At 58.0% G+C, this 26,038-nt stretch overlaps 1 protein-coding gene across 4 annotated transcripts in view; it reads left to right on the top strand.

Moving 5' to 3' along the window:
* The first annotated feature begins 6,075 nt into the window (after positions 1–6,075).
* The window catches only part of DAGLA (diacylglycerol lipase alpha), a 62,448-nt gene continuing 42,485 nt past the window's right edge, over positions 6,076–26,038 (top strand). For 2 of the 4 annotated variants that reach the window (XM_033414148.2, XM_004264193.3), the window contains exon 1: positions 6,076–6,216. The gene's annotated coding sequence lies outside the window, so the exon portion shown is untranslated. The remainder of the gene's footprint in view (positions 6,217–26,038) is intronic. The other 2 variants (XM_049713403.1, XM_049713404.1) reach the window with 2 other exon arrangements.

Below are 26,038 nucleotides of genomic sequence, written 5' to 3'. Positions count from 1 at the left end.
TTGGCAGGGCCAGACATGCTGGGTGGTGGAGATCACAAGAAGAATTTGAGTCTTTTGTCCATCCTACGACCCAGCAATTCCACTCCTAAGCATCTACCTGTATCGGTTTCCTAGTGCAGCTGTCTTAAATTGCCACAGACTTGGTAGCTTAAAACAAATCTATATCTTAGCGTTCTGAAGGTCAGAGGTCCAGAATGGGTCTCACCGGGCTAAGATCAAGGTGTCGGCCGGGTTGTATTCCTTCCGGAGGCTCTCTGGTTCTCTCACCTAGCTTCCCTCTCCCAGTTATAAGGACGCTTGTGGTTACGCTGAGCCCACCCAGATAAGCCAGGATAATCTCCCATCTCAAGGTCAACTGATTAGCAAGCTTAATTCCACCTGCAATCCGAATTCCCCTTTTTCATGTACTCGAACATATTTACAGGTTCTGGGGATTAGGACGTGGACATCACTGGGGGACCATTATTCTGCCCACCACCCAACCTAAGAGAAATAAGTGCAATGTCCACCAAAAGACTTGTACAAGAATGTTCATAGCAGCCTTATTCATTAAAGCCCCAAGCTGGAAAAAGCCATATATCCGTCAACAGCAGAATAGACAGACAAATCATGGTATATTTATCTAATGAAATATCACACAACAATAAAAAGAATGAACTGTTGATACACATAATAACCTGGATGAATCTCACAGACGTAATGTTGTGCAAAAGAAGCCAGAAACAGAAGAGTATGTCCTCTAGGATTCCATTTGTAGGAAGTTCAGGAATAGACAAACCTATGGCATAGAAGTCAAATAGTGTTTACTTCTGGGGGGTGGCTATTGACCATTAAGGACACAAAGAACAGGAAATATTCTGTATCTTTGTCTGGGTCTGGTCACAGGTAGAAATTCATTATCTGTACACTTTACTGTATACCCACCAAAAATTGGGGTCTGTATTTTAAGAGTGATAAGAAACCAGAGCAGGGTTTTAAGCAGTGACATGATATAATCTGATGTTCATTTATAGAAGGTCACTCTACCTGTTTGGTGCAAAATCGGTGAGAAGTAAGAGCAGTTAGGAGACTATGACAGTGGCCCTGGAGAGACAAGTGCGTCCTGGACGCGGGTGGTACTGCTGGAAATGGACAGAAGTGGGTGGTTGCAAAGGTATTTAGGAGGAAAAATCAACTGGACATGATTTAGGACATAGTTGGGTAGATGGATGGGTGGATGGATGGGTGGATGGAAAGCTAGGTGGGTGGATGGGTGGGTTGATGGATATGTGGATGAGTAGATGGGCGGGTAGGTGGATGGAGGAGTGAGTGGATGGGTAGGTAAGTGGGCAATGGACAGACTGGGTAGAAGAATGGGTGAGTGGGTGAATGGGTGGGTGGATGGATGGGTGGGTGAAGATGCAGGTGGGAGAATGAGTTGTTGGGTGAATGGGTGGATGGATGGATGGACACCCTCAAGAGTACCCTCTACTCTTGTTATTATTGTCCAGAAAGTGCAGATGAATCCCACTAGTCCGTAAGCAGGCAATCTTTCCCCCGAGACATCTGTGTTTACATCCCATAGCTCCCTAGTGCCCCAAGGAGAAAAACTAGTTACTACAATGCTCATTAGGGAGCAGACGCACACAAATAGGCCGGTTTAATGAGATGCAAGGATCCCCCAATCCTCTGGGCATCACAGTGAAAGTGCCGGTGATACCCAAGTGAATGGAGGATGAGGTGGGAATGGAAAAACCCCTTGGAAGCCAGCAGTCCTCTTTCCCCTCCCTATCATCACCACCACCTAGACTACCATCTCTCTCACCTCCTCCAGCATCTCCACCATTATCACTCCATCACCACAGAGATTTGTCGAGACCCTGACGGCAAACTATGCTTACTCGGGTAAAAGGTATGGGCTGCAGGCGCCCCTCTGGTGGGAGGGGACAGCTTACTTCTCGTACAGGACCTCAGCACATCCCAGTGGAGGCTGATCTTTTCATTCCTGGCTGGTCCAGCCCCTACTTCCAGGCTATTTGCCCCCACAACACATACCTGTACCTCACAGCAGCAGCAACAAGGAGGCAGGAAAGAAGCTGTATTCAGAGAGAAGGAGGATTGAAATCCTGCCATGAGATAGCCAGGATGATCCCGAGCTGGGTCCAGGTGTCCCAAACCCCAATTCATAGGCATTGTCTAGACCTCTGCAACTGGCTAACTTCTCTCCCTGTGGGAGTCTGACAGCTCAGCCTCCAGAGCTTTTCTCTCGCCTCCCCAGGCAGGCTGAGTTTGTGCTATGTGGGTAAACAACATTCCCCTTGGTTGTCAGATGCAAACATTTACCTGGTGGTGGGACTGAGTGATTCCTTCCCATCCACCCCATCATGGGTACCAGGATTCTGGGTGAGAGCCAGCACTGTACAACACTCAGAGATGGGGGACCCAGCAACTGGGAGCGGGCAATGATCTCACACTGACTACTGGGAAAGTCACGTTCACGATTTCACTCAGGGGCCTCCCTGGATTTTTGCATTTGGGAACGAGCCAGGCTAAAGTCGCCATGCACAGAACTATGATTTCATCCATTACCCGATACCCTGCATCCAAGCTAAAATGTAGTCATTGGATCTCCTGTGGCCATAAGCAGATACTATATACTTCAAAACACTGCATGCTTTGAATTCCCCCAGCCTTAAGCCAGTATGCCACATTGGCTTTCCCTCCCTCGGGCTGTGAGGAAAGGCAGTCAGTCGCTGGGACCACGGGGCAATGCGGCCAGGGGGTTGGTACCCAGCTCAGGAATTCTGCAGTTGTCTTTCTGCACGCAGCTCTAACCTGATGCAATCACTAGCCAAGCCATCCCATCCTGCAGCTGCTGGGAGCTGAGAGTCTGGGGCAGGGCACAGCTGTGCCAGCTGTCGGAGACAGATTACTCTACGAAGCCGGGCCTTGACTCATGTTCCAGTACAGGGGAAATGAGCAAAAGTTAGACACCGACTTCGGGGGTGCCAAAAATCACCTTGGTTTTGTCTTGCAAGACGTTCAGCTTGCAGAGCGTGGGGCAGACGGAGGAAGGGGCTGGGGAAGAGGCGAGGGGAGCAGATCTGTCTCCAGTCTACTCTGCCTGTCACACGCCCCCCATTACTCTAATAACAACGCTCAGCATTTAATCAGCCCCTTTGTGGAAGCAGACGGTGTCACACTCATTAATTAGTTAATCCACACAGCACCCCTGGGAGGAGGAGACATGTTATTATCCCCACTGGGACCTAGAGAGATACTGAGGCCAGAGCGGGAATTTGGCACCGAGCTGAGGGAACACAGCCTGGCAGCTGGACCGGGACCAATCGGTAGCTTGTGGCCCAGCTCGTAGCTGTCTCCAAAGACACCTGGGCAAACTCTGTCAGAACGGGGCTGAGGGCATTCAGAGGGGAGGACAAACGAGATATTGGAGTAGAGGGGGAGCAGCCTGGTGGCTGGACCAGGTAAGGCCCCCAGTGGATGTGTGCTCTGAACCAGACATCTGTTATGGTATGTTTCCTCCAAAGGGTCTGGGAACTAGGGGTGGAGGCGGTGATGTGAGTTTCACCATTGTCAAAATGCCTGTCGTCTGCCTCCTGTTCAGGCAGTTCTGAGTTTTGATTGTCTGGTGGTCTTAGAACTGAAGGGAGGAACATTTCCACCAGGAGGCACAATAACGGTTCCACTGAATTGGACACTGGGACTGCCACCTGGCCACTGAGGGATCGGCATCTCACACACACACACACACACACACACACACACACGAGGGATATGGGTGGCGCGCAGGGTCCCCCGTGCAGTACCTCCTACACCGTCACGCCCAGTGGTAAAGGCAGACGGAATTCTGCTGTGGTGTTTTACAGCCAGGATCACCGACGGCTCAGGCTCTCAAGGATGGAGACTCGGAACGGTCCACCAGGAAAATGAGAGGCAGGCAGGAGGCAAGTGAACCAAGGAATAAAGAATCAGAGGAAGAAAGTCATAAACACCTTTTAGGAGTTTGCAACCGGTTGCAAAAATAAAGACTGCGGCCGCTACCTTGATGGTTACTGGAGTCGGTTATTTCCTTGTTGGTTACTGGAGTTGCTGAAGATTAAATAACTCACCCCTCCCCCTTTTCTTTTTAAACAGCAGTGATCACCATTGAAAAGCATTTTTCATACATTGCCTTTTCCTTTCCATCCATATTTATAATAGCAGTGCTTCTCCAACTGTAATGTGCATACAAACCACCGGGGATCTTTTCAATCTGCTGAGATGTGGGGGCCTGAGATTCTGCATTTCTCACAAGCTCCTCGATGGTGCTAATGCCACCCTTTGAGCAGCGAGGATTCAAAGGACATGTTTGTGGTAGTTAAATGCACCCTTTAATTCAGTTGTTAGATGCCCAGATGGGATCACCATAAACCTTGAGGAAAAAGAGACATGGACATCACCTTGAAGACCTTGAACTTTGATCTTGATCATGACAGCAAGTCTGGAGGTGGCCGACCAGGGAATATTGGAACACAATATCGTTTGGTGAAGATGACTTTGGATGAATGGGAGGAAGATGTGTGTGTGTGTGTGTGTGTGTGTGTGTGTGTGTGTGTGTACATGTGTGAATCTGTGTGCACTGGGCAGCTAAGGGGGTAGAATGTAGCTGCTATGATTGACCATGGCTCAAGCTGGACCAACAAGATTCTTTCTTTTGGGAATCTAGAACTTTGAACCAAGGGACATTACATTTGGCAGTTTTGATTCTGATTAATTACAATGATCTAGACAGAAGGCTCCCAAACTGCTATGTTACAGTCAGTCCTTAAAGCCTCCCTGATACCCGGCCCTTCCTGAGGCTGGGAGGGCCCAACTCTTTCTTGAATGCCCTGAGGTATCCCACCCAGTATTTGCTCTCCCCACCCCCATTTTTCTTTTTTTTTAAATAAGCCGGAGTTTGCCTTCAAAATAACCACGGGTAATACAGAACTCCTTCCAGAAGTAGGTCCCACCTGCTTCAGCAGAGGGGAAGACTGCCCTGGACTCAGAGTCTCACCTTAAACCCCAAAGTCCGGCTAGTTTTCAGGCGGCTACTGCACCACAGGCCCTGCACACGTAGCTCTTTACACTCCCACTTACACTAAACTGCTGTGTATCACCCTGTTTTCTTGGGATGACGACAGGGCCCAGAGAACATTTTAGAGGCACTCCCCCTGCTGAAACATGCGACTCCCCTTTTTGCCTCTGAATTCTACTCCACCTTTGAGACCCAGCTGGGTCATCTCAGCCTCCAGACCCAACTCCCTCCCCCACGGCTTGCTTAAGTGCCCCTCAGAGCGCTCCACCCGCCCTCTCTGCTGAGCTCCTACACCACAAGCACCCTGTACCGTGATGGTCTCGTACCCCCTGGACTGAACTGAAGGGCAAGGCCTGGGCTCTGCTTGCCTTTGTGCTCACTCACTCCCCGAGCTCAGCACAAGGTACTGGACAGCGCTGCTCCGGCTCAAGGCTAGCTCTCAGGGAAGGTGTGTTAAGTGAATGAATGGATGCGTGTGAAGCAGAATAGGAAGGGCAATTTTCTTTATTTTCCAGGAATTCAAAATTGACCAAGCGCCCTTTTGGATGCCAGGCACGAGGCTGGGCCCTGCAAGGGTAGAGGGTGAGGGGAGGACACAGATGATTATGATGTGCTCTGACCACCCCGCCCCGCAAGGAGCGCTCAGCACCCCGAGGAGGTGGAACCCATCTCTCTCTTTCCTCCCCGCAAATGAACCAGTTCTCCAGTGATCCTACATGCTTTTTTGCCTCTCTCCCACGCTAAACCCGGTCACGCGGGGCCTGAAGGAGGGGGACCCAGGCGGCTCCCTTCCCCGCATGCAGCGCGGCCGGTCCTGCCCCTCCCGGCCGCCCACGAAGCTGCAGCGGCGGCTGGAGTCCTGCGCCCACCGCCCCCACGCGTGGAGCCCCGCGAAAGACTCCGCTCACTCCTGCCTCGGCGCCGCTCCCCTCCCTGGCACCAGGGGGCGCTGCCGCCCCGCGGTCGTCGCCATGGTCACCGCTGGCGGCGGAGTGGGGTTTACGTAAAGGACGCAGCGTCCCCCGGGGGGCGGAGGCGGCCTTCGCGCCGGCGCCGGCGCCCTGCGGAAGCGGCGTTAGTGAATTGGGGCCTTGGGGAGCCCAGGATGGAGGTGGCGGTCGCGGTGGCGGCGGCGGGCCGAGCCCTGCGGCTGGCTGGAGGTAAGGGGGGCCGCGGGCGCGGCGGGCCGGGCCCCGGACTCGGGCGCGGTGTGAGCGGTGCGGCAGCTGGGCAGTGTCCAGGGCGCGCGGTGTGGCAGGTGTGAGATCCGTGGAGCCCCTGGCGCCAGTGTGGGAATGGTGACACCCGTGGCACGGGCGTGGGCAGCGTGGGTCTGGCACAGGCAGCGTGGTTTTCCCGGCACGGGTGTCAGAAGACTCACCCCCACCTTGGTGCGGTGGTGGCTGCCCAGGTGTGAGGCGGGCGCAGCCCTCAGTGCAGACTGATGACGGGCACAACACTTGGACTGGTTCTGGAGTGGCGGTGGGCAGCCTGTGGGCGCATGGTGGTGCCCCTGGCAGGGGTGTGAGGAAGTGCTCTCATTACTAAGGTGTCGGATGGTTCTGGCCTTGACATGGTCTGGAGTGATGGTACCCGGGGCTTGAAGAATTTGTGTCCTCAGCATGGCAGGAGTTCCTAGCGTGACTGTAAGAAATGGCCCTGGCACAGCGTGGTGCCGGGGCAGCCTGGCCCTGCGAGGGGAGAATCCATGGCCCTCAGACCCTGGTGGATGGGAAGGGTCAATGCCCATCCTCCCACTGTGGTGATGATGAGGGGCATTGCCTCTGGCACTGCGGGCCCACCTTTAATATGTGTTGGGTGCACTGGACTGAGGAAGGCAGAAAGCTGAGAGAAGGTTGGTGTCCTTTATAATGGACGTGAAAGAGAGATGCCTGGAGAATGCTTCAACCCTGAGGACGCTGTTGGTGACCCAGATGGAGACCTGTCCTAGCATTGTCCTGGGCTCATGAATTCATCCAGCTTTGGGGAGGAGAGGAGAGGTGGACAGTTCTCAGCTCTTCTCACTCTCCCTGAACGTGCGTCCCGAGGAATGTGCAGGGCTGAGAGGTGGGCCACGTTGGTGGGCGGGGGGAGGTGTGTTGCTGCATCCGTCTGTAGTTCCTGGGCCCTGCCTTTTCCTTCGCTCCTGGGTGTCTGGGAGTTGCCTCTCTTCTATGACGCTTGGAAGCCTTTGGGCCCAGAGGCTCATTTGGGTGATGTTTGAAAGACGAGTCTGCAGCCACCAGGAGTGTGCTAGGATTGCGTCTGCCCTCACCAGTCCTTTGAGAAGCTCTGGGCGAGGGTCACAGTCAGCGTCACCTGTGTTCTACTTCACAGAAGGGCAATTTACGACCCCCAGAGAAGTCTTAGGATGTGGGGGACTTTGTTAGGTCTTTGTGGCTCTCTTGGGGGTAGAAGAATAAATGAGGCTGGGCCTGGAGAAGACCTTTAGGAGTCCAGAAAGACCAAGTTGAGGGTATGGGAGACTAGGGTGGGGGTGGCAGCTCACTTGCCAAAGTGGGTGCTTGGAGATGCTGCTGAGGTTCCTCAAAGCTAGAGGTTGTCCAGTGCGTACGGAGCCAGAAAACTTGAATTCCAGCCTTGCCTGTGTGACCTTGAGCAGGTGACTTTATCTCTCAGAGACACATCAGAAGGTGGTCGCAGAGGATGAAAGATGGTGCCCATGGAAACCCTTTGTGAAAGGCTGTCCAAAGGTCAGGGATTATCATCAGGTAAAGAGACCAAGGCAGGAGGCAGAGGAAATGGAGGCATGGAATGTGATTGGGGAGGAAAGCAGCTGGAAGGTCGAGGGCCTGTCATAGGGAATTAGAGGCCCTGAGCGTAAGGGCTCCTGGTGGGGAAAGTGGGATCTGTTGACACTGTGAGTCAGCTGCCGAACAGGAACCAGGCCCCAGGGCTCCCGAGGACTGTCCGAGCGTGGCTGCAGCAACCGTAGCATCCTGCAGGAGTGGCCAGAGCAAGAGGGAGCGCTTCGCCGGGGCTTGCAGACGTGCTCGTGGCCGCGCAGGGCTGGGAGGTGTCCTTGGCTGACAGATCTGGGGTACCTGGGTGGGAGCGAGACTTGGAAGTGTGCACTTTCTCTTGAGAATTTCCTTTAGCTCTGGGTTCAGAGGATGGGGGTGGGGAGAAGCTGCATCAGAGTTTTGGGGGCTGTGGCCTGGAGAGAGCCCAGTGGGTCAGAGTCACCAGAGGGATGCAGGGCTGGGTGGTCCTGTGAGCGAGGTTGAGGCTGGTTGGCAGGAGGCTGGGGCCCATGGGGGACGCCCTCGGATACACGGGGCAAGGAGAAGGGGTGATGGGCACCCTCATAGGGGGTCTCTGAGGGCAGACAGGTGTAGCAGGAATTCCCCAGGACACGGGCCCACTTCTGCCTGAAGGGCCTTCCCAGGTGGAGAAGCTGAGGGTGGCTGCCAGTTGCTTTACTTTCTGCCACTGGGGCCTAGTTCCTGATAATGGGCTGCAGAGCCTGGATTACATACCCCACGGCTAGAAGGCTTTGCACTGGAAGGCCCGATTCCGTGAACCCAGGCCCGGTTTCTCCAGCATTCCATGTGAGTGTCTGCCTTAGCCAGCAGCCCATTTCACGAGCTTGGTCCCGAGGCAGAAAGTTTTTGTCCTGTGTCCATGCTGCAGTGTCAAGCCACAAAGAGAGAAAGAGGACACGGCCCCCCAGGCCCCTGCCCAGGGGTTGCCGCCTGGACACTGCCTGGCGCTGCAAGCGCCTCCTCGGCTACTTGTTCCCGGGTCATCCGTGGGGCGTCCGAGGCCTGTCCCACGTGCTCCTGGGCCCCTTTGGCTGCCTCCCCAGGAGTTGCCAGCACTTGAGCTCCTGCTTGGAAAGCTCTCCTAGTGCAAGTCCATTAAGAGGAAGCCTCCGGCCTCCCTGATGTGAATATCCCGCATTCACATCCCCTCAGCTCACCCACCACACCTCCGCCTGTTTGTTCTGACTTGTGGCTCAGCCTCATGGTTTGGGGACCCAGGAGCCACCCCTTTGCAGCCACCCCTTGCCATCTGCTTGGGATGCTGGGACCCTGCACAGCAGAGCTGGGTGGCAGGCGGGGCAGCTCGGAGACATCGACAGGAGGAATTGGCCTCTGTTTCCCAAAAGCAGAGCAGGGCTTTCTTCCGAGTCCTCAGGGTTTGAGGCCACAGGGAGCCCAGCCAGGTCACCACCACCCCTCGTCGTGCTGCACAGCTGCTGACTTTGAGCAGATGCCAGCGGGGGCAGGGGGCTGGTAACACAGGAGTGGCCATCGAGGGCAAGTGGCTGTCTGGAGCTGAGATTGTTTTCAACTCTGGTCCTCAGTCCTATTCCTATTTCTTTGTCCGTGTTTCTCCAAAAGTTGCTTAACTCAGCTCCTGGCAACCTTTCCTTCCTCAGCCACCTCACACATCATGGTGCCCAGCGGCTCAGCTTCAGGGGTGCCAGGGAATCGGGCATCTTCGGACAGAGGCTTCCTGGGCCACAGCTGAAGGCCCGGACCCTCCCCGCAGTCCCTCTCTCCGGGACCAGAAAGGGATCCCCCCTTAGGGTTTAATCGCCTGTTGGCCCACGTTCCATCTGAGTTCAGTTTCTCCCTGGAATAGCTTTACATGACACTCTAGTGGACCGGGTGAGTGGCGCTGGGGAAATATCAACGAGCGTGCGGTCAGAGGACGATAAATCTTTTAGAGCCGTGGAGCCCAGGACATTGTGGGATGTGGTTACATCTCAGCGGGTAGGGCTAAAGACTGTTAATCTTGATTTTCCTTTTTCCTTTCTGCTACCGACTTTGGCTGGACTGGATCTCCCTGGGTGGACAGGACACTGGGTGTGTAGGCGAGGAGGATCCAGGAAAGCCCCTGCCCTGTGGGGTCCTCTGGCTGCTGAGGGGGGTCCAGGGAGGTGATGTGGAGGGGAGTGGTTTGGCCACAGGTGAGGGCGGTGGGCAGGAGTGCCCAAGTCCTCTGCAGGATCACGGTGGAGACGGGCAGGGGTGGGGCTGTCGTCACTGCACGGCTGCCGGGCGATTGCACGTGTGCAAAGCCGCGTGTGCCCGTAAGCAAGCGTTTCTGTGGGAAGTGAGGGCTGAGGGGGTGTGGAGCGCCTGGTGGTGGGGGAGCTTGTGGGCTCCTGTGTCTGGCTGGCCTGGTGTCAGTGGGTGTGTGCAGTGGGGTGTTGCTGGGCCCCACGAAGCAGGAGAGAACTGTGGGAGTCAGGGGGAGGTCTCCTTCCAGCTCCAGGAGGGTGAGTTTAACGTCTCCATGTGATTCTTACGAGAGCAACCTTTCTGCTTTCTCAGTATTCCTTAGAAGGACGCCCAGGCTGGGGGTGTGGCTCTGTGACGCCCATATGTACTCACACGCGCCTGCTTCCACCTCCTCCCCAAGCCCACTGGGAAGTCAGCCGGAGACAGTCCGCCCGGGTGTCAGAAGAGAGCACTGTAGCCCAGAGGCCTTACGACTTGGGACTCTGAAGTCAGACTCGAGTTTGAATCCTGCTATCTCTTTACACCTCAGTTTCCCCATCTGTAAGATGGGGACAGTAAAACCTCCCACAGGGGTGGTTGTAAGAATCCCATGCCTGACGAGTGGAGAGATCATGATGGAGGCAAGCACGTTTGGTTTATGTTTTTGCTCCTGCAGGCAGGATCTTTTCCACAGAAAAGCAGTTACATCATCATCTGCATACATTAGCAGCAGGGGAGATATCATAGGTCATGTCCCTTTTCTCGATAAAGAGAAATTAGCTCCACCCTACCCTTGGCATGGATGGAATCTGGCCTATCTGTTAATAGAATCACATGCAAGATAATGTGTTGGCCCCTGGGGAATGGTTCCACTCCGACTGAGTCGATAGTTATTTCTTGAGCACCCACTGAGGGTTGGGGTCAGTGAGGGCCATGAAGATGAAGTGGACACACTAGCGCCTCTACGGTATAGATTCGGGCGTTCACAATCTATTGAGAAGATATGAGATGGACACAGAGGTCTACGCTGTAACGTCAAGAGGCGGGTGCTACCGGCGGTCAAAGGAGATCAGGGGAGACTTAAGTGGTGGTGACCTTTAACCTGGGCCAGCCAGGTGATTGTAGAGGAAACGGCAGCAACGGGGGATATGGCTGGGAAAGCGAGGGGCTGACCGTTTGTGGTCTGGCTTGACTATGGGCGCCGGAAACGGAAGTGAGGAAAGGTTGAAATCGTGAGTTGGGGCCAGCTGGGTCCCCAAGAGCCACGACAGCGAGGCTGAAGGTTTGGCCCGTGAACGTGGGCAGTCACTAAAGTGTTCTGAGCGAGAGCCTGGCAGCCGGTGCCGGCGGGACCCGGGGGCAGGAGTGGGGAGGCCAGCTGGCGTCTCGGGCGGGTGCCGGGTTTGGAGGGCTTGAACTGGGGCAGGGGCCGCCCTGGGGAGGGCGGGGAGAGGCCACCCTTACTGATTTGCGGAGGGGAGGTGGAGGCCCCAAGGTCTGTCACTTTGGTCGGTAGAGGCGGGGCCTGGAACAGGGCCTCTTCCCTGCCTCCGATGCAGCTCCCACACTTGACTTTCAGCTGCTTTGACTCCGGTGGGTTCCAGGCCCAGAGTGGGAGTGGGAGGCTGTTGGGGATCCCCTGAAGGAGGCTGTTCTCGTCCCTGAGGACCCACTGAGGGGGTTCCAGTATTCTTAGCACTTATTTCCAGGCGTTTGGTCATTTTCTCACCAAATTACCCCTTGAAATTTCTCCTGCCTGAGTTCAGCCCAGGAGGTTACTATTCTAGGAAGTTTCATCAAAATCCCTCTGGGCATTTGAGAGCTCTCTGAGCCTGGGGGGTGGGGGGGGGGAGGAGGGTGGGGGGGGTGGGGGAGGGGAGAGGGGGGGAGGGGAGAGAGGGTGGGGAGGGGAGAGGGGTGGGAGGGAGCGGGGAGAGCGGGGCTTATCTTCACCTGTGTTTTGGGAGCTGCTCCTCAGAACCAGTTCCTCCACCTGGAGATGCTCCTGGCCACAGAGCCTGCAGGCCGGGGCCAGAGAGGGTGGGCTGTGCCGTGTAACGTGAGGCAGGATGCCGCCTCTAATTGATCTTGTCCTCGCGTCTCCTGGAGCCATTTAATTAATTTATGATTGATGTTCCTGGACTTACTTGAGGTTAATTTATTATTGATGTCTCTTCATTATAGACAGTCTACCCTGCACCTCCCAACACATGGCTGCCCCGGCTGGGCAGGCCTCACGGTGGGGTGAGCTTGGGTGGGGCTGCTCCTCTGGCCCCCACCCCCACCCCAGGGACAGCACCCTGTACTTGGCTTTTGCCAAACCCTCTCAGGTTTGGGGGTCGGGAGGCCTCAGGGCATCTGTCTCCAGGAGCCTTTGCCCAGCCACAAAATAACAGTAATGATAGCAGTCGTTTCCATTTTGTGAATTCGGGGAACTCAGCCTGGCACAACATACACTATAGATGAGATCCCATTTACTCCTTGTAATAGGTATCCCTCTACTCCCCCCATCCTTCTACCCCTGTCTTACAGGAGGCTCAGACAGGGTGAGTTACCTGCCCAAGGACACACAGCAAGTAGGTGGGAAGCCAGAGTTTGAAACCAGGACCCCTCACTCTGCTCTGTGAGCTCTGCCTCTCCTTCAGGCCCACACAGCCCCCCCCTCCCGTGACGCCTTTCTTCCAGCCCCACTGCACCCCGGGACTGTCCTACCTGACGTGATCAGGGGGCAGAGCGCCGGCGCCCCTCTGAGCGTGTGTTGTTAAATGTTCGTGGCTTGTTCCCCTCGCTAATCCATGTCCTCATTGAAGGCTAACAGTGATGGCAAATAGCACTTACTGAGCGCACACGCCAGGCGCCATGCTAAGCACTTTACATGCGTTCGCTCATTTAATCCCCGTGACCACGCGAGAGGCAGGTGGTATTACCCATTTTATAGGTGAGGTTTAGAGATGTGCTCTAGGCACTCAGCTAGTAGAGGGCAGGGCCTCCTGGACCCCAGCGGCCTTGAGATGCAGGGTGCTGGTCTCGATCTTCCTGTAATTCTCACCTCTCTCCATCTGCTCCGGCCTGTGTATCAGATATCTGTGTATTTATCCAACGCCTCAAACCTTTTGCCTGTCTGGCCTGATGTGTCGGGCGCCATCCTTTGCCATGCGGACCAGGAGTATCTACTCCTGGGATCCCAGGATGGGTGATTTTAGGGAGACAGCAAGGCAAGTGGAGGGTGCTGGGCCTGGATTCTGCCCCTGGCTCTGCTGGGCAACTTCAGATGAGTCACTCAGCCTTTCTGAGCCTCGGTCGCCCCGTTTGTATAAGAGCAACAATGATACTCTCTTCTCCTTCATGGGCTGTCCCCATGCTCAGAGGTGATGCTGGATGGGAAAGACACTGTACTGATCAAGGGTTAGAATTGCTTGTGTGTGAGATTCAGAGCTTCAGGAGCTGGCGTGAAGGCCAGGAGTGCTTAAGCCGGGGCATAGTCCCGGGCCGGGGCATCTGCACGCACCCTCTGAGTTGCCCGGATGGGCTAGTGAATTCCATGGTTTGCCAGCTGGAAGGCCTTGCTCAAGGACCCTGTTGGGCCAAGAGCTGGGCAGGAGGTCCCTAGAGTGGGGGCCAGACCGCAGTCTGGTGTCCTGGTTGGCTGACCAGTGCCTGGGCCCTTGGAGGCCGCCCCACCTGCACTGGGGCCTTGGGTTGTGTGGAAGTGCGTGGGGCCCACCTGGGGTTCTGGGCCTCACCACCCCTCTGGTCTCCCACACGCCTGGGCAGCCTGACCAGGTCGCTTCAGGCAGGGTTTGGTGAGGAAGGAGGATAGTTCACCACGCAGCCGCCGGGACCTCTCCTCACCCCTCAAAATATGCGGAAAGCCTGGTGAAGAGGTGAGCCTGCGTCTGTTCCGGAAAGCGGTGAGACTGTCAGCCTCTCGATGGCAGGCTTCCCAGGGCGTTGGCTAGAAACCCTCTGCTTTCTCATCAGCTTTACTCCGAGCACGTTTCAGCGCCGAGCTGGGCATGGGGAGTGCAGCGTGTGCTTTCAGGGCTCCCCCGGGCCCCGGAGAGGAGGGCAGAGGCCCCAGACTGTGGGTAGGGGCGAGGCCTGCCTGGCATGACTGTTGGAAATCTGTGGCCGGGCTGCAGTGAGGTGACAGCTGGTTTCACTTCCCAAGTTTCCACCCTCTGCAGGCGGGGATTACATCAGGCTCCACTTCATCCACGCTCCTGCACTGCCCTGGGACAGCTGCCCTGCTGCAGCTTCAGGCCGGCTGTAGGACCTCCCGGCAGCCCTGGGCCCAGCAGCCGAGGACACTGTCCTGGCCTTTGCAGTCTCGCTGGATGCGCTACCTCCCAGTTGGCACGGCCCACCTGGCCCGCTCGGGACTGCCGAGTCTCCAAGACGATGCTGCCCTTTCGTTCCTCCCATCACCCACCTCTGATTCATTTTCTTTCTCTTTAAATTCAGTGTAACATAGGCCTGCAAACATGGACTTTAGCACAAAGCTCTATTCGAGTCCACTACTACTTGGGCAAGTCACTTAACCTCTCAGAGCCTCGGTTTCCTCCTCATCTCTAAAATGGGGGATCTAGTGGGATGTGGCACGCCGGGCAGCCGTCGGGATCAAATGAGACGCTACCTCTTTGGAAGTTCCACCCAATGCCAAGAGCACTGTCAGTGTTACCTGCTGTCCACTCTTCTGTCCCCACAGGCAGTGCTAAACTGAGAGGACCCTCCCTTTCCTGAGGCTGCGCCCTGCAGCCAGGCAACCCTTGCACCACCCCTAGCACTTCTCAGAGCTGGCAGTGTCTCTCCGTCCCTCTGGCACTGACCCTGTTCCCGCCCCAGCACTCTCTGAGGCTGCCCGTCCTTCTCTGGTCCCTCTCCTAGTTTGGTTTCCTTCCCTTTGGCGCCTCTTCCATCCGGCTGCCTTTTTTTTTTTGGTCCACCTTTTCCTCCCCTGAGGCCTTTGGGGGAAGCCAGGTCTTTCCTTAGACACTCTCTGGCCCCCCTGTGCCAAGTAGCAGCCCCCCAGCCCCTCCCGCTCCCCTCAGCTGTGGGTGAGCTTGTGCGTCCCGAGCATGGCAGTCGTGACTTGGCCTCACAGCCAAGAACACCGGCAGCCTTGACAAGTCCAGAGTCCCGTCCGCTCCGTTCCAGCCCTGGGAGCCGGTCGGCTGGGGCAGTGACTGGAGAAGGCCAGCCTGCAGGGCCGCAAAGCCCCACCTGAGGCTGCAGGTTCCCGTGACAGCAAACCCTCCCTGTCCTCCTCGGTTCCAGAGACGTGTGGAAGGAGAAGGCCAGAGTCAACCCCAGTGTCCCGGAGCCAGAAAAACCAGCCGCATCTGGAGTCTCTTTCCTCCTGGGAAGCCAAGGAATTTTTCTCAAGAGGTGGTTTCAGCCTCATACCTTTGAAAGACTTGGTCTTCCGCCGACACCGTCCCTGGGACTGGGGCCAGATTGCGGAGCAGGGAATAGTCCTGCCACTTGTAAACTCCCGTCCACCCGTTCTCAGGGACACTTGTCCAGCAGCTACTGCACGCTTAACTCTGTGCCTGGAGCTGGGAATAAGAAAAGTTACCACCGCTTCCTCAGAGAGTTCCCAGGTCAAGGACTGACACATAAACAGACAAATGGAACAACAGCAACAATAGCAAAGCGAGTCCTCTCTGCCAGGCACCTTCCTAAGTGCTCTATGTGCCGTAACTCATTTAATGCGAAGGATAGCGACCGCTCTCGTGCGGTGGGCGCTCACCGTGCTCTGTGCTGGGGCACTGCCCTGGGAGGGAGGCACGTGTGTTTGACAGCTGAGGGACAGGTTGAGGATCTCAGCTTCCCTGGAGAACTGAAGGGACCTGCTAGAGGCCGTGTACCTGCAGCTGGCCGGCTGGGCCTCGGACCCCCGTTTGTCTGGCCCCTGCTCTCAGGGTGTTCCTTCTTGCTCCCCCATCTCGCATCAGGTTCGGGGACCCCGTGAACCACAGGAAGGACAGACAGGTTCCTACAAGAGGAAGGCCCCCTATGGCCACCCTGTTGCTGAGAAGACAAGCCTGCCCACTCCTTCGCCATTGCCCGTGTGTGGGCCCGTCTGTAGCTCAGACCCTGCACCTCGCCACCCTGGCAGGCCCTGGCAGGCAGCGCAGGAGGCTTCCTCTCACCCCCATGCCCCCTGCCAGCGGTGCTGGGCTGCTGAAGATTGTCCTCCTTGCTGCACTCTACCGTGCAGTTTAATAAACGGCTAACAGAGGGCCCCCGTGCTCTGGGGCCGCCTTCTCCATTTCTTGCGCCCTTCAGAGAGCCTGACCCCCACCCCCACCCCAGGTGAACCCCATTCAGCAGGCTTCCGGCGGCGGTAACTAAGCCGGGCGCCCAGCCCACCACCTGCTCAGTACTTTAACCTTAATGGTGTAACGAGTGCCCATCATAAAGCAGCTGCAGCAGTGCATCCTGGGACGTATAAATTATAGGAGCCCTCTGGAGTTGTACTTGGAAACGGCGCAAGTGGAAGGTTCAAAGGGGCCGGCCTCGTTGGGCTGAGCACGGCTATTCTCTGCTGCCTTTCAAAAGGCCCACGGAGCTGAGCCTGGCTGCGAAGAAAGAATGTCCTCAGACCAAACTGAACTCCTGGTTGCTCCGCCCCGTTCCCACTTCCTGCCCCCGGCTGTGTCCGCAGAGCCTGCGGGCTTAGGAGGCGGAACCCCTACCCCGGCCTCGGCCGCAGAGCGAGTGGGCCGGGAGGGAAGAACACAGGCATAGACGCAGCAGACAGGGAGCCCCCCCCCCGCACCCGGCCCGCCGTTTCCCGGGGAGCGGTTGGTCTGACTCCCCCCCCGCCCCCCCACCCCCGCCGTCTCCGAGGTCTCATCTGTAAAGTGCAGAGTCGGAGGCCGCCTCTCACGGTGGTTGTGGGGCTTGAACAGGAATCCGCAGGGGGTGTCGTGATTTGGGGTGAGGGGCTCTGGAGCTGGACCGTACCGCTTCTAGTTGCAGCTCTTGCGGGCGGCCCTTGTGAGACCTTAACCAAGTCAGTTAACCTCGCAGCTGCAGAATCTCAGCTGGAAAATCAGGGGAATAATTGACCTGCGTCTGAGGAGTGTTAGGATGGGGTTAAGGTCTCAGCAAAGTGCTGCTTTAGGGACTTCCCCGGCAGTCCAGTGGTTAGGACTCTGAGCGTCCACTTCAGGGGGCATGGGTTCGATCCCTGGTCAGGGAACTAAGATCCTGCAAGCCTCGAGGCGCTGCCGAAAAAAATTTTAAAATTAAAAAGTGCTGCTTTAATGGGCACACAGATCCCCAGAGCTTGCCAATGCAGATTCCCGTGGAGGCTGGATGGGACCCCAGATCTGCTCCTCAGGACGTGGCTCACGGAGCACACCTGGAGCAGCCAGGGCACAGCGTTCGACCCCTAGGAAGTGCTTACTACGTGCCAGCTGTGATCGCCCCTCCAGGCACAGTGCCCGTCGCCGGCACCCACACGGGGCACCCACACGGGCTTAGCTGAGCGCTCCTGAGTGTGGCCCATGAGCCAGCCGCAGCCCCTGGAAACAGGTTAGGAAAGCAGAATCTCAGGGCGCCCCTCCCTCCCTCCACTGAATCCGCATCTCTGGAGTGGGGCCCAGGACTCTGCAGTTTAACCAGCTCCGAGGTGCTGCCTCTGCTTGCTCAGGTAGGAGGAGCATTGGTGGGCTTCATCCTCGAGAGCAGGGCTTCTCTGAGTGCAGGGAGGTTCAGAATCTCCTGGGGTTGGCCATGACGGGGCTCAGACACAGGCTCCATGGCCCTACCTTGGACCAACAGCTTCAGAACGTCTGGTAGGGCCTGGAAACCTGCATTTCCCATCTCCTCCCTGCCGATTCAAGTTTGAGAGTCACTGGAAATCACTGACTGTCTGAGAGCTGTGGAGAAGGGCAGGACCCCCATCCCTACCCCTCTCCCCACGTTCTGCACAAGACCCCGCCTCTGCTGGGGGAGAATGAACCCTAGAGAGAGCCAGGAGCCCCGGGCTCCAGCACCACCCCATGGGGGCCTGGAGCCACTCATTCTGGGGCCCAGCTGTGGGGCTTTTCTCACAGGGAGAAGAGGGAAACAGCCTAAGGGCCACCAGTAGGGAACTGGTTGAATAAACTCACATACTCCATGTGCATGGACTGCTCCACAATAATGAGGGAAGGCAGGGCTGGAAAAATGTTAAATGAGGAGAAATGTTCACCTTCTCTAGCTCAGTGAAAAAAAGCGGTAGGTACGGAATGATCCCATATTTGAACAGGGAAAAAAAAACTAGACAGATGTTAATAGTTAATAATTTTCCTAGAGGGATCATGGATGATTTCTATTTTCTTTCCCTTTCTCTTTCTCTTTTTTTGGTTTCTGTTTTCTGTGGAGAACATGTACTTTGTGATAAGAAGGAAAAAGTAGGCATAGATAAGCATGTCTGGTCCAGGGTCCTCAGGACACAGGTGCCAGTGGCAGCCCCAGACTCCCAGGACAGTGTTTCTCTTGCTCGACTTACCCCCGCTGGGGTATCCTTCACCTTGGTCCCTCCTTTCCAGGCTGTGCCCAGTGTTCCACAGTCCTTCCTGCTGTTTCTCCCACTTTTTCACTTCCTCTCTGCTTTGAGTCTTCCCTGGTGATGGCGGGGCACGTCCTCCTCTTTACACAAGAGGAACGAGTGGGGAGGGGAGAGCCGAGGGATGGGAGGCCCCCCCGGCTTGCAAGCCTCTGGGGCAGAGTTCAGTTTTCATCAGGGCATCGCCTAAGAGCCTAAGCCTAAGTTCCAGAATCTAGGCACATAGAATGTGCTTGAGAAGTAATGGTTGAATGAATGACGCTTGGAATGCAGCCAACAAGAGGACAAGGACCCATAGCTGTGTGACCTTGGGCACATCGGCGCACCTCTCTGGGCTTAAGAGTCTTCATCGCTAAGAGTCAGGGAGTCTTGAACTCTAAGTTCCCCGGGCCCTTCCAGCTCTCCTCTCTGGTGAGTCACACACCTTCCCACTCCTGCTCCTTTGCCTGATTTTCTAAGCAATTTGTGTTGTCCAGGAAGACCCCACCTGTCCGTTCCAGCTGCCCAGTAAGAGTGTGTGCAAAAGCAGCTGCTCAGGGCGGGGCCCTCAAGGCAAGAGACAAAGGGAGGAGCAGGAAGAAGGGAGACCCATGGTGCTGAGAAAGCCACCAATAGTAGAGGGCTTGAGGGCATCTGAGCGTTCCTGGATCTGATATAGTGGCCTCCCGTGTGTCATTTTTCATCTTCTCCTGACCGAAGCTGCCTTTATCCCAGTGCCTCTTGCCTGGCTTTGCAGCTGAGACCCAGTTTCCATCAGGCCCCAGCAGCCCCGAGTGTGGCCCTTTGAGCTGCTGTTTTCCAATGAGTGGCTCAGTGGAGAGAAGGGGTGGGAGAAATCCATTCAAGCCATTTGTTTTAAAGACATTTCAGTAAACTCATGGGATTTGTGGTTACATCTTTTCAATGTTCTTTCAAAGAAATGGGTGGGTTTCTGGGTCTCTCCAACCACCAACTCCCCTGCCTGGCAGCAGCCTAGAGGCAGGAGTTGGGAGCTAACGGCGGTGCTCAGCACAGAGCGCTTCCAGGGCAGAGGAGAGGGAGACAGGCTCTGTGCTGGCTGGGGCCCAGCCCCTGCACAAGGTGCATTGGCCCCCGGGGTTTCTGGGAGGCTTCTGTGTGCGGGGGGGGGCAGGGGGAGGTGGCAGAAAGAGTGAGCCTGGTTTCGCCCCTCTTTCTGCCTGGTGGTGAACTCCTGCTCAGCTGTGAGCACCCTCCTGGAAGCCTTCTCTGTCTGCCTTGGGCTAAGCAGCTGACCTTGCTGTGGGGTCCCTGGCCATCAGAGCCTTGTACTCACTGACCTGTGTGTGGATTTCCTCCTCATTCTGCAGTGAGTGCCTTAAGGTTGGGGCTTGTCATCTTCGCGTTCATAGCCCCAGAGGCTCCTTCTTTTTTTTTTAATTTTATTTTTGGCTGCATTGGGTCTTCGTTGCTGCGCACGGGCTTTCTCTAGTTGCGGTGAGCGGGGCCTACTCTTCGTTGCGGTGGCTTCTCTTGTTGTGGAGCACGGGCTCTAGGCGCATGGGCTTCAGTAGTTGTGGCACATGGGCTCAGTAGTTGTGGCTCACGGGCTCTAGAGCGCAGGCTCAGTAATTGTGGTGCACGGGCTTAGTTGCTCCGCGGCGTGTGGGATCTTCCTGGACCAGGGCTCGAATCCACGTCCCCTGCATTGGCAGGCAGATTCTTAACCACTGCGCCACCAGGGAAGTCCCCAGAGGCTCCTTCTTCAGATCCTGTTGAGCGCATCTGAAGCCTCGGCTGGGCGGGTCTGCTTCCCCACCCTGGTCTCGGAGCCCACCTGAGGCAGTGGGTGGGGCGGACTCAGAACATCACCCTCCCCTTACCTATGCCCAGAAGGTGGTCCTACCTGGGCAGGTGTCAGGCTGGAAGGGATGGGAGTAATGGAGTCGGTGGCATTCAACAGTGAGGCACCGGCCCGGCAGGACCTTGCCCACCAGGCCCCCTGCACACTCAGGCAGCCGGAAGCAGTGAGGTGACCGCTAATGCCGGACGCCAACCGGTCTGGCGGGTTTGTGGGGACCTGGCCGGGTTTCTTGAGGGATGGGGTGTCCTGCTGGGAGCAGGCTTTGTGCCTGTCCTCTCTGTCTTTACCCTTTCAGGCTGCTCCTCTCCTGGCCTTGCTCTCCTCTGGGCCCCGCCTCCCTCCTCTTGGGCAGAGCCTTGACCCTGCCCTTTCTGGGTTCAGGGCAGCCTTTAGTGGAGGTGCCCAGGCAGGAGCCTAGCCAGGGCCCCACAGGAACGAGGTGGGCCCGTGAAGGCCTAGAGGCACTGAGACCCTGGGAGGCAGGATGCCCAGTGGCTGGGGAGACGACAGGCACGGGGCCGGAGCTGGCGGTGGCCTTGGCGACCGTGCTCCCACCCCCTTCCCCACTGCTGCGTCAAGCATAAGGGACCAGAGCCCCGAAGAGGCCACAGAGCAAGGCCTAGGGCCTGAGCCCTCACTTGTAGGGCTCTTCTGAGCCCTGACTCCTCCCTGCCCCGCAGCCAGGCTCCCCTCTCAGGGAGCAGGAAATGGGGGCGTTCTCTCGCCCTCTGCTGGGAGGGGCTGGGCACCCCGCTCCGGAGGTGTCAGCGGCACTGTCACCCAGCGGTGGGTGCGGGTGCCAGGATTTCCCTGGCTGACTCACTCACCCCGGCCTGGCTGTGCGTCTGCCCAGGCAGGAGCTGTTTGTGAAGGTGTCTGGGTAGCGAGAGCGGCTCACACAAAGGGAGTCCCGGGACCCGGGGGGGTGGGGGCCGGGGGGAGGGGGGCAGTTCCCTCCACGGAGCCCTCAGGCCTCCCTCCTGCCCCACGGCACGCCCCCCGCCCCTCCCCACCTAACCCCACACCTCCATCGTGCATAGTGACCCCACTTCCCAACACAGGAGGAGCCGTGAGGGATGGAGGGTCCTGAGCCCAGAGAGCGGGCCTGGCCGCTCCCTGCCTCCCTGAAAGAGTCCCCCAAGGGTGATGAAACGCCTTCCCGCCAAAGAACAGAGAAGCCATTGATTCCCTTGATCCCCAGGCGTTTCACAGACAGGGCGGCCCGCTGGGGGGACTGAGAGGCAGGAAGTGGGGCCGGCACAGTGACCCAGCCCAGGGACCAAGGACCCTTGGAGAAAGGGTGAAAATTGTCGGCTCCCCTCCAGAAGAATTCACACAGGCCTGTGCGCAATTTCCGGGCCCACAGATGCCCCGGAGCACAGCCTCGGCCCCCCGGGCTGCCAGCGGCCTGTGCCGCCCTCCAGAGAGCAGGCCGCGGGACGAAGGTGTCGCAGTTACGGCGTGTGGGGGCCTGGGGAGGACCGAGCAGACAGAATGTGGAGCGCGCGGCTGGAGAGCGGGCCTGTGGGGGCGGCAGCAGCAGGGCCGCGTGGGGCAAGCCGGGCTGGGGGTGGGATGGGATGCACCGTTCTGGGTGATTGCCCCAGAGCGCCTGCCTTCCACTTGCCGAAGCGAGGGGGAGTCGCCCCCTGCCCTCTCCAGGCTGGAATGGCAAGGGCCGGCAGCCCCCCACCGCCCTGGGGGCCAGGCTGCCGGGGCTGAGGTCCCTGGGCGACATTCAGGACCCTGGCACGGTTCAGTCTAGGTGGGCAGGCTTCTCAGCCCCCTACCCACCCTCCTGGTCTGGTGAGAGATGCAGCGGTTTTTGTTGGCTGGGTGCCGGCGGGGAGCTCCAGTGTCTCTGATGAGCGGGCTGCCTAGCCCCCTGGCCAGCATGTCCAGCCTTGTTGGCCACACTAGTCCCTCTGTGAGCAGGCTGAGGGCAGGGTGGCCCGGGGAACGAATGGGGTTCGCGGGCCCAGCCTCCAGAGCAGTGGGGCTGCAGACACAGCCACGAGGGCAGGGCTCTCCCTCCCCGGCTCTCAGCTCAGCCCCCTGCTGCTGTCGGGCATGGAGGCTGCTTCCAGGCAGGGCACGGGGGAGGCCTGGCCTGAACTGGTTTGGGCCCTCGAGACAGGGCCAGCACACCTCAGCCCTCCAAGGGCAGCTTGCTTTAAAGACCAGAGGGCAGCCCGGCACAGGAGCCTGCGGAGGCCCCGGGAGCTGGGTTGCAGGCCAGGGGTCATGTTCTGCCCCCGACCTGCTGCTGACCTTGGTGTGGCCTGGGGCAGGTCTCTGCATCCTTAGCCCTCACTCTCCTCCCTGAAATGAGCATGTGTGACTCAGTGGCCCAGAAGGTTCCTTCCCACCCAGATGTTCTCCTGTTGTTCACTGAGCCCCCAGCTTAGAGACTGAGGGAGGGCCCGAGGACCTTCTCCTGATGTGCCTAGGTGGCCAGGTGCGCCCGCACCGTGGAGCAGGGCAAAGGTCCTCTCTTGGACTCTCCATGTCTCCTCCCTCCTCCCTGGGGTGATGGGCTGAAGTGAGATAATGGCCACAAGCTTCCAGTACAAGACCTCTGACAGGTCGTTGGGCTCTCGCTAAACAGTAGTTGGTATTGTCACCCTTATTATCATTACGTTTGAGATGTTATTATTGTGGTGGAGTTGGCTCCCCAGAGCCTGCAAGGGGCTCCCTGGAAGGGATGGTGTGGCCCATGCCCTGGGCTGGCATCCAGGCCCCCAGTCTGCTTGAGAAGCAGGAGGGCAGACGGGGGCAGCTGGAGGGTCTGGGCGGGCGGGAGGGGTCCTGTCCCCGTTCAGGCGTGGCTGAGCCACCGACTCCCATCTGCAGAGGGGCGGCCCGCCCTCCGCGAGTTGGCTGGGAGACCTCAGAGCTGAGGAGTGCGTGTTCTCCAAACATCTTGTTCACAGCAGATGGCAGCCACAACTCCCTCTCTCCCTGCAGTTCCGGCTGCACTTCCCTTCCCTGCGCTCACCCTCCTGTTAACTCTGCTTTCTGCTTTTGGAGGTGGAGAGGCAGCCTGCAGCCCCCGAAGCCGCCTCTGACTGTGGTGAAGCTTGGTGCTCAGAGCGTGGACAGTGTCCAAGGGAGGGGAAACCTCGAGCCCCCATCTGCCTCGTCAGGGAAGCCGTCTTGCCCAGGTTCCCACACTCCGTCTTAAGTCTCTTTGGCCAAACAGGCCAGCAGCGTGATCTCAGAAGAACAAGGGCCTGGGCCTGGTTTGACTTTTCTTGAGCAGCTGCTAGGCACCAGGCACTGTCTGGGTGCCACGGACACAGGCAGAAGATGCAGCCCCGCCCTCTAGGAGCTCCCAGCCTGGTGGGGAACCAGGGTACCCGGGGCGGGAATGGAGGGGCGCTGATCAGGTCTGCCTCGGGGTTGGCAGGCTTCCATGGGCTTCACTGAGGAGGTGGTGTTTAGGCTAAGCCCTGACGGGCTGAGGAGTTCCCAGGAGAATAGGATTAGAAAAGGCATCCTGTGCAGCGAGAAGGGCCTGTGCAAAGGCACGGAGGCATGAAGAGCTCAGACCCTGCAGAGCGCTCGACTGTGGCGAGTGGTAGAGCAGATAAAGGCCGAGCTACTTCATCAGCGTGAGCCGTTCAACCCCAGGGTGGGGTCTGCAAGGAGGGGCAGACAGTGCCCCTCTGGCTGCTTGTGGGGCAGGGCCAGCCTGAAGCAGGAGCCCTGCATGGGGGCCAGTGGGGCCCTAAGCAGCTGGAGGGAGTTCTGGGATCTGACTTATGGCTGTCCTGAGTTTGGGACCAGCAGGAGCATCCCCTGCTGGTGGAGCATCCCCTACTGGTGAAGCAGCACCTGCTGGTTGAGCCGTAGGTTAGAAGTCTCCCCCAGGGGCTGAGGCCAGGAGGCGATGAACGAGCATGCCCTCGGAGGGTGTGGTGCAGACTTCCACGGTGCTGCCCCTCGTTCTGTGACCTGTCCCAGCTTCACCCCACATCCATGTGGCACTGGACAGAGCCCCCATGAATCGAGACCCTAGTCTATGCCAAACTGCACTAAGTGCTCCCACGCGGGCCTCCTCCCCTTTAACCCTCACGAGAGCGGTGCACGTGGGCATCACCCCAAGGTCCTGAGACTTGTTCAGAGTCACCCAGCCAGGATGTGGCCAAGCTCCAGGCCCAGGTCAGCCTGACCCTCCCCTTGCACGCCTCCTGCGGGGTTACGTACCCTGTCCCCTAGAGAAGTCTCGGTGTGCAGGGTGGGGTGGGGGTGACCCACAGTATTTGCTTTTCCCAGCCCTGCTTTTGCTGCGCCGCCAGCACCTGGCTGACTGTTTGCCCAAGGGTTCGTCCTCCAGGAAGATGGGTGGGGCTGGATGGGGGTGGCAGGCAAGTGGTCCGCTGCTTCTGGGCTTCCAGCCTTTTTGCATAACTGAGAAGGGCTGCACTGCCCATAAGCGCCACACCCTGCAGTCCGCGATGCTGCCCCAGCAGTGCCTGGCCTCGCCCACGCAGAGCATGTGACTTTGCAGTGCTGGGCCTGGCATGCCTGGCGTGCCAGGGCAGCAGTCGCAGCGGCAGCTGGACAGTCAGCAAGGAGCAAGAGAGGTCCCCAGAGCCCTTGTGTCAGGCAGGGCACCAGTGTGGAGGCGAGGGGTGGCATCAATGGGACTTTTGTGTGGCCAGGGTCAGAGGAGCACATGGCCCAAGCCAGGAGCGTTCCACCAGACCCTTCTGCCCTTTCCTTTCCTGGGGCTGCTGCGCCTGTCCACGGCCCCTGCCCTTCCTCCCAGCGAGGAGAGCCTGCCTGGATTCAACCAATCCCTGGCCTGCCCTCACCCCCTTTCAGAAGAATCAGCCCCAGGAACTTCCCTGGCCCTGGGCCCTCCCCTCCGCCTGCCCTCCTGAGAGTGGCTTTCACTGACCCCGAATGTGCTGGTGGCTCCCTGAGGCCAGGGGCCTGGTCCTCGGGGCCAAGGGAAACAGATCAGGTAAACAGAGGCTGGGAGGGCCTGGTGTCCCAGGGGAGAGGGAGCCCTTTCTTCCCCGGAGCTGGGACCCCAGGGAGACGCCTGCATTAGCTGGGCAGGGAGCCGCCACCTCCCTCCCTGCAGTCTTGCCTGTGGCTCCGGTCCTGGGAGAATGAGGAATCTCGCCTCACTGCAGGGTGCCCACCTTGCTTTGCACTGTGGCCTTTAGCAAGCCCACTGCTGTGGCCTGTGGTCACTCCACCACTTGGTAGCTGTCAGACAGGCGGTGAGGAAGAGCAGGCTGTCGCCAAGAGGCTGTACTGCACCCAGCATGGGCAAAGAGCTCCGTACGCAGAGGGGAGCCAGGAGAGCGTCCTCGCTCAGGCTTGGGGACAGCCTTCGCAGGTGGGCGCAGCTGCAAGTCACCCATGCTGGCCCTTGGGGGGCCGGCTGTGTGCTGGGGCTGGGGAGGCAGCCTGGTCCCTCCACCACCACCTCTTACCTGGGGAGCAAGGCTGACATGGAAGAGGGGAGTCTCCTTCTAAGTCACAGTGGCCGCCAGGCCCTGCCCAGCCCTCTCTCCTGCTGCTGGTCAGGGATGGGTGCCCGCTTGGGGATGGACACAGAGTCTGCAAGCTCGGGAGGCATTTTCAACAGCCCCATCGTCAGGCCT

This window comes from Orcinus orca, chromosome 8, assembly GCF_937001465.1.
Source record: "Orcinus orca chromosome 8, mOrcOrc1.1, whole genome shotgun sequence".
Taxonomy (NCBI): domain Eukaryota; kingdom Metazoa; phylum Chordata; class Mammalia; order Artiodactyla; family Delphinidae; genus Orcinus; species Orcinus orca.
The sequence above is the reverse complement of the archived record's forward strand: the minus strand, read 5'-3'. Positions and strand labels throughout refer to the sequence as shown.